Genomic DNA, 15341 nt, shown 5'->3' on the forward strand with positions numbered 1-15341 from the left:
TGGCAGCCCGCGGATGCCGGACAGGGACGTGCAACGTGCGCCGAGCACGCGTGCCAGTCTGCGCTCCTCCTTTGTGATTTTCATTATTTAGGAGAATGGCGCCTGCGACAAACTGCAGCGAGGTTCTCACCCGACATCTCCGGTGAATATACATGCACTGCAGGCCTGGCTCAGTCATGGAGAAGTGTGTCACTGGGTGCCGTGTTCAGTGCTCAGTCATGTGCATATCTCCCCCACAATTCTAAAACAGAAAAAAGCAAATACGCATTTTAGTAGGTGAAAATACTGTGACTTATGGCAGCAGGTTTTAATGTTATTATCTGAATCTGGCACAATCTGGCTGAAGGTTGTATATTCTCCCCATGTTCATGAGTTTCCTCTGTAAATTTGCATTCGTGATGGACAGTCATCTCCTCCCCGCATCTCTCCCTGTGTTTCCAGGACAGGCTCAGGACCGCAGTGACCCTGCATTGGACAAGTAGTTGAGAAAAAAAAATACTAATATATCAAATGAATTAAATAAATAATGTGTTTCAACACTCGAAGTGTGCGACTGTAAAAAAATTAAAAGTTTTGCTAGAATTCAGCTTGAAAATGAAGTCTGGTTTACACCCACATACACACAGCGAACACCCACGTGAAGACCATGATCATGTCGAGAGATTTCCTCAAATTAGGACTGGATCTTTGATTCTCAGAGCTGCATAAATATTTCAGAGCAAAGAGATGTTTCAGTGGGCTCTTTATTCTTCCTTTCACACAGTGGCATCTATGTATGTTAACCTGGCTTTTGTTTATATGCCTTCCTGTTATTTTGGAACAGGTGGTAAACTGAATGTCATTACAGGGACTCAAATTCTCCACTAAACACCCTTATGTTGTGTTATAATTGGATGCATTTCCAAATTAAGCAGATGTATTACATTTTCTACAGTGGCATTCTTTAGTTCTTGCTGAAGGAGAATGAGAGAGGTGGACACTTGGCAGAAAGTGCAGAACACAATGACTAGAGGAAATAGATACTGTGCTGTGCTCTATTATTATTTTTCGTTCATTTAAGTGATGCTGTTCTTCAACATGACTTACAATGTTTAGCTGTGCCTTACAATTATTTACCTTTATTTATTTAGCTGATGCTTTTATCCAAAGCAACTTACAATTATTTACCCATTTATGCAGCTGGATGATTTCACTGGAGCAATTTAGGGTAAGTACTTTCTCAAGGGCACTACAGCTGGAGGTGAGATTCAAACCTACAACCTATGTGTCCAACAGCAGCACCAACTACTACATTAAAAGCTGCCCCAAATAAGGTAAATGGACCACGATACCTCCACTCAGGACCCACTGCAACCATAGAGGGGCCAATCAAGCAGGGCAGTGCACTAGATGCCTATGGATTGTCACATTGACAGACCACCTTGATGGGACATTTGCATTTCCAGGTATGCTTTTGAAAGAATTTCAACTCCATTATACATTTGGGATAATGCACTGGGGCATTTATATTTATTCATTTAGCAGACACTTCTCTCCAAAGCAACTTGCAATGTTAAGGTATTTACAAGTATTTACCCACTTATACAGCTGGCAATTTTACTGGAACAATTTAGGATAAGTACCTTGCTCAAGGATACAACAGCTGGAAGAGGGATTCAAACCTGCAACCTTTTGGTACAAAGGGAGCACTTTTAACCCCTGTGGTGCCAGCTTCCCACTGTTCAATTCACCTTAAGTACCTTGAGCAAGGATACTGCAGCAGGAGTGGGATTTGAACCTGCATCCTTTGCATTCAACTTTACAGCACCAACTACTGTACTACTTGGTGTCCCCTTCTTTAATGACATTCCTCAACAGCAGCCAGTCCACAGAGTGGAGTCCACAAATATCAGTGATGAGCTGTACCTCATAGTTTGTGTCCTGTGAAATGCACTTCTGTTTACTCTGAGCTGTAGGTCACTTTGGCAAATGAATTCACGTAAACGTAAATATACTTGTGCATAATGACAAAAGAACACAGAATGATACACATGGAGCTGTGCTTGGATTGCTCCTAAAGCAAATATATAAATAGAACGATTTGTAGTTTCAGATAAAAGCATCTGCTAAGCAATGGAACAATTAAATACGGAAGTAAGAAAAAAAAAATTGTAAATTTGCGGCTGTTGCCTGTGGCTGAGTTTTACAATTATGTGTGCATGAATAATGTTTCTTGCCGAGTTAATAAAACGCCAGCTCCCCGACACAGACGAGCACACACACGCGCGCACACACAGATGCGATTTTCACCCAAGCTCTGTTCTCTTAATTTACCTGTGTGCTCTGTCTCCGTTTCACCAAATTATGTTAACAGGTCCCTCCTCTGGATTGTGAATTAAGTACTGCCTGGCATCCCATTGCGAAATGTAAAACAATGGGGTGGGGGGGCGGGTGTATAAATGATGAGCAAGCCCAGGGTTTTTGACAGAGCTCAGATGATGCCAACCGGTTTTGACTGAGGTAGCACCATCCTGTTTCATCGCAGGGGATGGCTCCTCATTAGCTGAGGCTCAGCAATCTGACTTTGCAGAGACGGCACTGGGAATTTTTTGCCATCTGTGACTCTGCGCAGGAGTGTGTGTGTGTGCGCTCATTCAACACACGTTGCAGGCTAGGCTTTGGCCATCAGCTCTCTGTCTGTTTAAAGGTTACTCTTGCTTTTGCTGTCTTTGGGCTGTCTCTGTGTGTTTGTGTGTCTGTCTGTGTCTGTGTGTGTGTGTGTGTGTGTGTGTGTGTGTGTGTGTCTGTGAAAATTAAAGAAATGGCATAAATGTTCCAGGTTGGTGTGTTTGCACTTACTGAGTGTGTTGTGTTTTGTCTGCCGGTGCTGTACAAGTTTACATCCACGCTGAGCGTATCTGTGTGTTCCTGTGTTCATGGCATTTGCTCCAATAAACCTTATGACTTCTAAGAGGCTTTGCGTGCAATAAAAATTTTAAAATTTTTTACCATAACTGAAATGTGTAGATTGTGCCGGTGTTCTATAAATTTTAAGAGTGTAAAAAGAAATGGCAGCAGTGAAAGCAGCAAGGCAAAGACACTAACAGTGTGCACTAACCCGACAGGAGCACACATCCACCAGACAATTCACAGGCTGTCTGTTACGTAAAATTTTTGATAATTGGGAGACGGACGCTTTATGTATTCTCTCTTTCTGCCAATGCACACATTGTATTTTCTATGAGATGTACGTTGCTTTGGAGAAAAGCATCTGCTAAATGAATACATGTAAATGTAATGTAAATGTGTGCTCAGTGCTGTGCCATGTGTTGTCAGTCTATGGACTATGTGTGCGCACACAATTCGTCTGGAATGCAGCTTGGTTGGCCCCCCCGTGAATGCCAGCCTGTGCCCTGCACCGTGCTCTGCCCTGTGCCCTTCTTTGCCAGAGACAGGCAGACTGGCACCGGGGCGTCCAAACGTAATTGGGCTCGCGGCTCCAACAACAAGGTCTTGAAGTGGGCCGGATGTGTCCCCGCTGTCTCCCTGTCTCCATCTGAGCTCCATTATGGGATGACTCCCATGCCCGCCTCTCCAGACTGGACTTTCCCCTCCACTGGCTGCCCGTCTCCTGATTGTGAATTTAAAGTGCCCTAGTTCCCGACGCTGTGTTTGGAGTGTGTCTGTGCTCCCTCTGCTCTTCTTTATGTGCAGAGCGGCAACCTTTTTTATTTTACCATCCTGATCGGGTGGTTGGGAACTTGTGAGGGTGTATAAGGACATACAGCAAGCATGTGTTTGGTGAGAGGGGCAGTGCAATGTGTGCTGATGGGGATGAGAAAGGTCATTGTTTGCATCAGGTATGCCTGAGTGCAGACATTATTTGCTGGAATCTCATCCCTCTTTATGCAGTTGTGTTAAGATTGCACCCACGTTTGCTATATTTATAGCTTTGTAGAGCAACAAATTTATCTTAATAGCCATCTTAAGCAAAGTGGTGTTTAAATGTAAGGGAATGTGCTTGGAATTCAACTTGAAAGCACTGGAATGTCAGGAAAATGCCAAAAAATCCGTGTGGGTTAATGGCTGCGTTTGTATGTGGGTGGGTATGTGTGCATTTTTGCTTTGCTGTAAATATTTGCTGAGTCCATTATTTTCATGTGTGTTTATGTCTGAGTATTTTGATGCTGTTTGTGTGGGAACAGAAACGCATACGTATATCTCAGTATGTGTGTGCTGGAGTGGCTGTGTGTATGGTGTGTGTTCTTGGTCCCCCGGCGGGCTCCGCAGCAGTTGAGCCACAGGCCTCCCTCATCTGCCACGCTCTATTAATTCTTCCCTCTGCGCCAGCACCGGGTCTGTGGATTTAGGAGAGTAACTGCCCCCCTACCCCGCGCCACCTCCGTGATCCGCCCTCCCACCGTGGCTCTCTTCTGTGAACACACTTGGGGACATCACCAATCACCCTGTGCCGACAACTCGGATAATGAATGTAATTATAGAGAAGAGCATTTATTTGGGCCAGGACCTCTGAATAGCCCTTTTGAATGGTGTGCAATGCCTACAGAAAGCACCACTGACCATGGAGCAAGCATGAGCTCAAGCTGACCGCTAACAACATGACTAAAGGTTATACACCCTGTCAGCACGTTTTAGTTGGCATCATGATTTATGGGTTCTGTGAACCCTGCCGACTTCCGAAAAAATAAGAACTGCTTTCCTGTTGATCATGACGAGTTATGACATGCCTAGTTAAAACAGTCATGAGGAACAATGACCCAAAAAGTTTGAACTTGTGACCTGACAAATCCTTTGCTTCGTGGTCAATTTTAGAATTTGGAGACAAATCCACAATGCTTCAGGTAAGAATTTATTTCTTAAGTGAAAAAAGGCATAGTCATATCTCTTAATTAATGTAACATTTTTACTGTAATGTTTTATACGAATCTAAATACTGCAGAAATTATAATGTAACTTTCCCATCACCATGGGTAAAGTGAGCCTTCCCATCATCCCTTGCAATGTAGTGTATTTTTGTTTTGATTGTTGTCTGAGTTAGGCTGAAAATAATTGTGTGTTGTGTTATTGTTTGTTGTGCTGATAATAGTTGTATTACTGAAATAGACTAATTTGCACTTTATTGTAGTATTTTGTCACCCACCATGAGTGATTGTGCTATGGCAATCAGTGTTACATCTCAGTTATCACTCTTCTGTTCTGTTGGTGCTACGTATAAGTGCTTGTTGGAAAGTTTGTTTACAGATCATTCATGCTAAAGAAATAGTAGGAAAAGAGAGGTTACACTCCTCTACTTACCTGATTAAGAACTCTACACAAAATGTTGTTTTTTTTTTTTATAATTTTGCTCTACTGAAATTCTGTTGTTCACTGCACGCTTGCTTCCTTTGCTAGACTGCAGGGCAAGTGTGAAAAGTCAGATGTGCCAGTTCTTGACCTCTGAACTTTATGGAGGTCAGGAGAGGTCCCACCTTTAAGTACTGGCCTCAGCTCATTAATACAGTCTGAAAGCCCACACAGTACTTAATAAGGGCTTAGCAATGGCTCAGGCCTGTACAGTGGCTCATGTCGCCTTTTGTTTTCATTCCGCTTTGCTTTGTTTTGATTTTTTTGAGTTCTGGTGGGAACTGAGAGGCCCGTGGGCAGCCTCAAAGAGAATTACTGTCAAAGCCATGCAGAAAAAGGGGCCTTTGTGTGTTTGTTCTGTCAGCCAGAGCCAAGAAGCATGGTATCTGGTGCCACTGTGGCCCCTGGAGAGAGGAGCTTTGACTCTGTCTCTGTGACTTTTTAAAAAAGGACACAGAGTGGGGGTAGGAAAGGTTTCGAGGCCTCGGTAACACAAAAGATAAAGTGTGGGGTTTTACAGCAGGGCAGCTTTAGGAATTCTCAAGTCTCCCCTAAGGTATATCCAACCCAAGTTACCATGAGGTCAGTGGTCGAGGGTTCCACGAGATCTCTTCAGATCTGCTCAAGATCCTTCTGCGGGATATGCACTCATCAGGGGCAGAACTGTATACCTTATTCATGGTATAACCAGGGTGTCTGAAGAATTGTAGGAGAATCACTTGTGAAGAGGGAAAACTGGAAGCATTAGAACAGAATAATGGATGTTTATGCACTGTTCCACAAAGCTTTTACACACACACACACACACATTTTCAGAACCGCTTGTCCCTTACGGGGTCACGGGGAACCGGAGCCTACCCGGCAACACAGGGCGTAAGGCCGGAGGGGGAAGGGGACGCACCCAGGACGGGACGCCAGTCCGTCACAAGGCACCCCAAGCGGGACTCGAACCCCAGACCCACCGGAGAGTAGGACTGCGGTCCAACCCACTGCACCACCGCACCCCCAAAGCTTTTACAGTCTGTGTAATTTTATCATTTCACATTTCAATCGCATTTCAAAACAGGTGTTCTGAAAATTTTAAGCCCTCGCCCCAGCTGCAGTTACCTTTTTCTGACTGTTGAAGTATGAAGGACATGCACCTGGGCTGATGACTACGGTATCTATGACTTTTTCTGATGTGAGATGGCTGTGCTTTATTACACAGATGTCTGAGACATGTCAGCAATTTTCACAGTGACTATTACCTTGTTTCATACTTTTAAATCTGCAGTTGTTCCAAGGAGTCTGCTTCTGATAGCCTCTGTCACATAAAGAAATTCATTAATGCAATGGAGAATGCTCAACAGATGGCCTTTACAAGATTATCACTGACTATTATTTTAGATTAGCACTTAACAAATCTTGACAAAACCTTTATCTTGTTCTGCATCCCAACAAAATCCACATAAGCGGATTTACTGGTGCTCAGTAGAATGTGTGCAATTTTGTTGGTTATGAGTGTTAATGACCATAAAGCCCTCCAGCCATCCCACGCAAGACTTAATGTTGTCGACACTGCATTACCTATAAAAACTGCAGAATAGCCAGAAGAAATCACAGGGTGCCGCTATTGACAAAAATCAATATGTGGAAACATTTTAGCCCAAATTGCATAAAAGTGCAAAGGATTTGGTTGGTACATCATTTTGGTTTGGGGCCTGCTGGGGAAATCTTACTTGGCTTTCTGGCTGAGGGATATTGATCTACCTGTCAGAGCACAGTAAGGGATAGGGAAAAGCAGGGAGAAGCTGTAGAGAATGCAGAGATTTCTGGGTTGTTTTGTCTTCTACTTTTATAGGGTTTGATCAGCCGCTTAGGGATGGTCCAAAAATGTCACTACTGAATCTTTGTTGAAAAATTCTAATCGTATGTCTTGTTCGGATGGTTTTCGTCAACTGGTCTAGTCAACACTACTTAAGTAGCATGACAGATTTTTGTGCAGTTTTAAAAACCCCTGACTAGTGAATGTTTTTTTAAATATGGTTATAAATATTGTTTTGCTGGCTGATGTCTATATTCTCTGACTGCTGCATCTTCCTTTGACTACATGGTGATGCGAGTCAACTATGCACTTGCTAGTAAATGGGTCTGTGTTTGGTTGTCAGATGGAACTTGTTCCTTCCAGTGATCATGAGAACAACCAGGACACAAGACCTGGAGTTAGCTTCAAAAATCACATTTTTCACACAACTTCCATCTTGTGAGTTTTCTTATTCAATACAGCTTTTAGTGACAGCCCTCAGTGCATGAAAATATGATTTTATTCCCTTCTTTTCATCACATCTTGTTTTATTGTGCTGAGGTTAAAACCCTAGAGATGAATTGCTAAAATTCAGTTGAATGAATGTTAACTTCTGACACCCATTTAGTTCTTTATAAGAAGGCTGAGTGATGTGTGTCACAACCTCTACAACTTCAATCTCTTGTCAGCAACTGGGAGCAAACAAGGTCACATGTGACTCAACAGCTATGACTCTTGTGATGAAAATGTAGAGCACAGCCACTGGCATGCTGGAAGGATGAAGCAGTGAACCCAGAGCCTCTGTGCTATGAGTTGGAATCCATATGACTTGGCACAGACAGTGAAAGGCCATGTCTGGACACATGGGCTGCTGACCCTGTGTGCTAATGGTCCCAATCCCAGTAACCTGTATTTATATCCCTCCAGCCTCCACAATTGCACTGACACATGGGCAATGATATGCCACATCATGCTGTCGAGGTCTGGTAATGAACTTAGGACTAGGGTGAACTTATTTCTTTTGGGGAACCGGTGACCTCTGGAGTGGCTACTGTTGGCTGAACTCTTTGTAAGGTTTCCTGAGACAGGAAAATTCAAGGGCAGCTAGGGTGGAGAAAAGAGGATTTGAATGGGTTCTATTTTCTGGAGGCCTACTGTAGAGGCCTGGAGCGACCATGAATTTAAACAAATATAAATCCCAGGTGTATCATTCATAGTCAACAGAATGTCAGACTTTTAGCTTTTGCTGTGTCACCCACAATGATGTGTACATGGTGTCTCTTGATGCGACTCTGATATTACTTAAGAAACTTGTGCTTTTCTTTGCTTATTCACAGCTGTATTGGTATTAGGAAACAGTAAAAAGGGCTTTGGCCTGAAGTGTGAAATTGTGACTAAATCTCACGGTTTTATTTTGTTGCTACACTGCAGTGTTACTTGAACTACAATTACTAAAGCTTAGTTATCATTAGCACATTATCCATCTTTGGCAATGGACTGGCATCCCATCCAGGGTATACCGTGCCTCATGCTCTATGCTTCCCCGATAAGTGCTGGATCACCAGAGCCCTTTGTTGACAAATGGCTATTGATAATGAATAGATGGATGGATATTATTCATCTTTGCTGTTTTTTAGTTTCATTTTTTGCTATGGTCATCAGTACTATCATATGCAAGCAACAGTTTTTAGGGTGTTGTCATCACTTATAGAAATTTAAAAAACAAAAAATGTTTCACTTTGTGGGAGCAGGAAAACGCAAAACAACAACAGGCCAAGTACGGGATTGTGAGAAAAAAAATCTCATCTCATGTTTTCAATTATGGATCCTTCTTTTTCTTAGTGCCAGAGAGTGTTTGGTAGTTTTATGAATTTCACATAAGTTGAAGATCATTCCAGAATGAAGCTGGATCCAGGATAAACGTGTAGTGTATTGCTTTAATTAACATTATCTGTGCTCACAGTGTTGCCCTTATGGGGAACGACCCACAGTACAGTTTCTGGGGCTAAATCTTTAAATACTGCCTTTTAAGTATCATACATACTAAATGAAAGGTCAGAGAATGGTGAACTCGGAACAGAACAGCCAAAAGTAGAGTTTTAAGTATCGGTTTCTGTCGTGTCCGACATGGACTCGTATTGCTGTAACGTCCGGACACAGACATAAAGCATAATGACCCCACATGCAGAGTGTATTTATAAGTGCACAGTGCAAAGTGGGAAGTACAGTTTAGAGGTGAAATGATGAACATGGGACAAGGAGACGTACGGTGTATTCCAAAAGATGAAAAGTGAAACATGAATCTGTGAGTGGGACTTGATTACGGAGGTGTGATAGAATTCCGGCCTGGAATACTGGACCTGGATAGGAGCACAGAAGGCAAGAGTAGATGGGACAGGCACTATAGGGACTGGAACATAAATGTCTATGGAGCAAGACTTGGGAAAACAAGTGTATAACAAAGGTTTGCACAGAAATCACAACAGACCATTAATAAATAATACACAACCTTGCCTCAGTTGTCTGCTGTTGTTTCCTTTTATATGTGACTAATTACCAAATTTTGAACAGGTGTTTGGACTAATGGAGCCAAGTAGCGCCTCCTCTGGTCACTAGGGGTACTGTGTCTGTGGGTCATAAGAGTTTCACACAGCTTTTGTCAAACAGAATCAGCTATTTTTGAATATTTACTCAAATAAAATTTTAAAAAACTAAGTATCTTGATAATATCTTAATAAAGTCATAAAGATAAACCTAAACATGTTCAGCTGAAAACTTAGGAGGAGCTCTGCTATTTTATGTACAGTATAACAAATTTTATGCCTAACTATGTATTCTATGTATAACGGGGCAGCCAGTCACGTAGTGGTTAGAGCTGCTGCCTTTGGACACCAAGGTTGCAGGTTCAAATATTATCTCCTGCTATAGTGCCCTTGAGCAAGGTACTTACCCCAAATTGCTCCAGTAGAATTACCTAGTTGTATAAATGGGTAAATAAATGTAAATACATTAGCTTTGTAAATTGCTTTGGAGAAAAGTGTCAGATTAATGTAACTTAGTTGTTATACAGAATGTCCCAAATTGCTTCAATTCACATTTATTCATTAGGCTGCATCACAACTGCTCATAACATAAGTCACTGTAAAGAACACCATTCTCCCATGGATGAAAGTTATTATTTCATGAGAACACACTACAAGTTTGACCTTTTCCATTTTGAAATTTGCGTGAAATTTTTCTAAGAGCTATTCTGATTGAGCAGGAAGTAACTTTAAAATTTTGGCAGCTGCAGGGCCACGTCTTTAAAGCCTGGCATTACATTCAGTAGAAAAGGAGAGCAACAAGGAAAACCAGCTGCTGTCAAATGTATTATACTGCCTGTTTTACTGTCAGGCTGCCACTGTATGGGGTGTATGCATTATTTTTATTTGAACTTTTTATGGCTCCGTCCACATCTGTCAGAAGCCTGGCGTGGTCTTCACATTGTCATTATCCGCCCATGGAATAGTGCCTAGAGGTGTTCTAGCTTTCATAAGAAATATGTTGGAACGCTGGCAAAGCGAGAAAACTGTAGGCACAGCAGGTGCAAAAAAATACAAAGGAAGTCATAGAGAACTACTAGTTAAAATTTGTCAAGATGAAAGTTAGAGCTTGTTAAACAGACTTATGAGATAGGGGTCAGAAAAGAGGAAGGGAAGCAGATGGGAAGAGACTCTTCATAGCTTGGTACAGATGAGAGCCCCGTGTGAAGAACCCGCTAAAGAAGACCCCCCTGGGTAGCTCCCCGTGGACAGCCTTCTGCATTCCCTTCACCTGCGTTTAAAAGCTGGGGGCTCTTATCTGAAGTAGGGTGTACTGCTCGAGGTCTCCTATACCCAAGGCACAGTGAACTGAAGAGAACTCAAGAGAACTCTAAAAACCTGAGGATTAGTGGGCAATGAATAGGAACCTGTCAAGAAGAAGTAAAAGTGTGTGCAAAGAGTGCAATAACAGATTTAAAAAAAATGTGAGTTATTTTTGGAATAGAATTCAAATAGGAGAAATTATTTTTGAATATTTACTAAAAGAAAAAAAAAAACTAAATATCTTGATGATGTCTTAATAAAGTCATAAAGATAAACCCAAACATGTCCAGCTGAAAACTTAGGAGGGGCTCTGCTATTCTATGCATAATTAGGTTGTTATATGTCCCAATTCACATTCATTCATTTAGCTTTTCTCTAAAGTGATTTACAATGTTAAGCTACCTGCAATTATTTATCCATTTATACAGCTGGGTAATTTTTTATTGGAGCAATTTAGGGTTAGTACCGTGCTTAAGGGTTTCTGCAGCTGGAAGTGGGATTCACCCCAACAGCCTTTGAGTCAAAAGACAGCAGCTCTAACCACTACACATGAAGGTGGGTATATATAACAGAACACTATGAAGCTACAGGTATGAGTTGAGAAAAAAAAGTGTCTGCTAAACAACAAATTAATTATACTAATAACGCATAACAATTTTCATTGCAACCTGCTGATGACTCAGGGCAGCACATGAGAAATGGACTGTATGACAGTTTTCACAGCAACTGAATGACACGATGAGCAAGTTCTTCACACTGTCTCCTCGTGCGTCCCTGTCCTGCTGCTTCCTCTGTTTGGGCCACTTCCGTGCACTGAGAGTGGGTGGAACTGTGAATGTGTCCTAGTAGCTTGATGCTCCCTGGCCACTGTCTGCATGGGCCGGATGCCTCCCTCCCTATGTGGGAACTATTATTACATTTCAAAAAAAAAAAATTGTTGGAAGGTGATCAGGAATCGTCTATTCTGAGTTTTATGCACCTACTCATGCGATAAATATCGGTGCATAAAGTGGAAAGAAACAAACTAAGTTTACGTAAGAATCACATGTCTGCAACTGTATTTCTCTTTCGCCTAATGTGATGCACAAATTGTATTTCTTTGAGATGTACATCGCTTTGGAGAAAAGCGTCTGCTAAATGAATAATTGTAAATGTAAATGTAATGTATTATTACTATCAATTCATTGTTCTCTTATCAGTTGAAAGTGACTTACATTGCTAGATTTGTTTATTAAGCTGTTATTTACTCATTTATATATCAGGGTATTCTTACTCTATCAATTCAGAGTAAATACCTTGATATATGATGCAACAGAGGGAGTGAGATTTAAACCTGAGTGCTTTGACCGCAGGGCATTGGCTGTAACCACTATGTGACCTGCTGCCAAAGGTCTCCCAGCCCCTGATGCAGTAAAATTACAATGATCTGTCTCACTATAACAAAGCAAATGTACAGCAGTCTTTGAGGGGCTCTTGTTGTAACAACAGGTTCACTTTCACCCGTGTTTAAAAATCTGTCAGCATTGTTTCCTGGTTGTATGTTTCTGTCTTTTTGTTTTGACAGTGCAGTTCCTATCTGCTGCACATGGCAAAAAAAGATGAGCTGCCTCCCACGATGAACTTCTCCCCTCCCTGCAGGCAGATGGAGGTCTACAGGGATTTTCGATGTGCCCTCCCATGTGACCTTGCAGTTCTGGTGCTCCTATTTAGGCCTGGTGCCCCTCAGCGTTGATTCCCCACCACCCACCTAAGCCAGCTTCATACCTATTCATTTCCGCACACGCATATCCAACTCTTTATGTTCCATTACGGTTATTTTCTTGTCTTCAATCATGGTGTGTTGTGAACCAGAACCGACCAGGAGGGTTCTGGGGAGGCTGTTCTTTTAGCTGTGGTTTTTATGTTGTCCAAGGGATGGGGATTAAAGTGGGTAGTGTGCTGGGAGGGATCACTCCGCTCAGCAGACGGTGGAACGTGTTCATTTGGTTCCAAATAATAGGGCGTAGCTAAATTTCACCTGGGTGACCGTGGCTTCAATGTAAAGTAAACATTGCAGAGAATGGCATTTTGGCTCTGGAATCGTACTCCCCCCACCGCAATGTTACGGAACGAGTGCGAAAAATTGCGTCTTACGTGAGAAAAACACAGACACGCAGAACTGAGAAGTTTCCTGGAAAAGCCTAAATTACAATAAACAAATGCTACACTGGCTGGACTTGGAGGGACTTGACTTTTACTGCGGTTGCAGAGCTGAGTTGGCTGCTGCTATGCTTATTGTTTTGTTTTTGCCCAAGTTTGAATCTCATTATGCACACATTAGATTCGTGCGGAACTGCCTGAATACTTGGGCCCCGTTGGCCCATCTCGTCAAACTTCTCTGCAGAAGGAAGCTTTTATGGAATAAGCAGACTTGAGAAAATGTGCGGATGCCTGTGTGCATGTGGAGCCCTGAACCCCGATCTGTACAGCAACCTACAGGACGCAGTCAGACCTTTGTGTGACAGAACGAATTTGACAATGTGGTAATTGCCTTCATTTTGCCTGTGTGCATTGTGTACGCTCTACATGGTGATGTAAGCGCCATGTCCTACGGTGTGACCAATTAGCCCCATTAGCAAAGCGACGGTGCTAAAATTGCCTTTCACTATGGCAGGTCATGTGTGCACGCATTCGCCCGGCACGCTACTCAGATCGGAACGGAAACAGGAAGACACTACAATGCCCGTATTGCCGTCTCTGTAATTCCACCCCTTGCTTAGATGGAAGCAAAGGAATTTGAAAAGTCAGCTTCAAAAGGAGATGCTTTTACAAATTCCTTTTCCGTGGTGTTTCTTCACTCTGGCCTTTCATCCACTGTCGTTTCTTGAAGTCCCTAACACTGGGCAGCCTTCGTACGTCCGACCCCTGCCTTTCAGACATCACGCTCTCGACACGCTTTTCGACTGCTTGCTCTTTTTTTTCGGTTGAGTTCGAAATGAATGGGAAAATTTTGATTGCCTTGAAAAACGAAGGCCAAACCAACATGACCCACCATGATCCAGGACGGTCCACCACAACCCAGCCATGTCCCCGAGCGACTCCTGCAAACCACTGCACCATGGCTCACAGAAAGACCAGCCACAAGTACGCGTCCGCCTTCTGGAAAAGTTTTTTAAAAAAACGAACGTTGCACCCCCTCAGCTCCACCCAATACACAACTTGCAGTGTTTCCAGCATGCTGGACTGCTGCGTAATCGTAGGTTTGGATGGTGCGCGGATGGTATAACAGTAAACGGCCGCTCTTCAGTTGTCCTCTCTATGGGAGCTGTGGTGACTGAGCTCAGCTTGGTTGCAGTTGTGTCGTAGCCATGTTCCAGGCATGTCGCACACGTGTTGCAGGTGTGCTCTAGCCGTATTGCATGTGTGTCATGTCTTTTCCTTTTGTCTACCACACCTCGCTGTAAAAGGTTGCTTTACGGATATTTCTGTGTGTTATACACATGATTATGTACGTATTTATGCATGAGTTTATCCACCATTTAGTGTAATTGATATTTAATTGGCTTACTATGCTAATGAGGAAGTGAAACTCTCCTGCTGTGCGAACATCTCTGTTCCACCCCTCTCTCCCTTTCACTTTCCTTCTGGTTGTTTCTGCTCTGCATTTTCAATTTCTTTGCAATTAAATTGGAATTACAGCTAATGCCCCCCGCCCCCCCCCCCAGCTCACCACACCCGTGGCCTGCCAAAATCCGTTTTTGGAGTTAAGATGCTTTTATCTCTGATTATTGTCACGAGCAAAGCATCCCATCACATCTATTTGCCACAAAGGGCTGAGACCAGGGGCTAAAAAAACAGTAAGTAGGGGTATTGTGAAGAACAGGGACAAGAAGTATGGGAAATCCTGTCCTCCCTTATGCTATTTTATGCAATTGCTGAGGAGGCTGGACATAGGGATGTGGGTGCTTGCTACTTGTGTGTGCCGTTGTGCGACGGGCGTCTGTTGTTTTTGTGTGTGCATGTGTGTGCATGTGCCCTGCGCGTGGGACCTCTGCCGTTGAAGGCTACCAGCATTCCGGGGGGATTAAGTGTCAGACCTGCCTTGCACCGACAGCACTGGCTTTATGTAACATGCAGCCATCTGGCTCGCTGAGGGCCGGGGGGCAGTGAGGGGAGTCCGAAGGAGAGGGGCGAACCACCATCTACTGTGCTGATGAGGTGGAGACCTGGGGTGCAAAGTGACGGTGAAGGTGGGATGGGATGAGGGGCTAGAGGGGTGGGTCACTCTGATTCCAAAATACACTTACCCCTTTTGGTTTGCTTGCCCTGTCCCACACTGGGAACGCACAATGGCCCTGTGATTAAAAATGGACTGGGCTCTAAAAAGAAAC

The sequence above is a fragment of the Scleropages formosus genome, chromosome 6 (assembly GCF_900964775.1).
Source record: "Scleropages formosus chromosome 6, fSclFor1.1, whole genome shotgun sequence".
Taxonomy (NCBI): Eukaryota; Metazoa; Chordata; class Actinopteri; order Osteoglossiformes; family Osteoglossidae; genus Scleropages; species Scleropages formosus.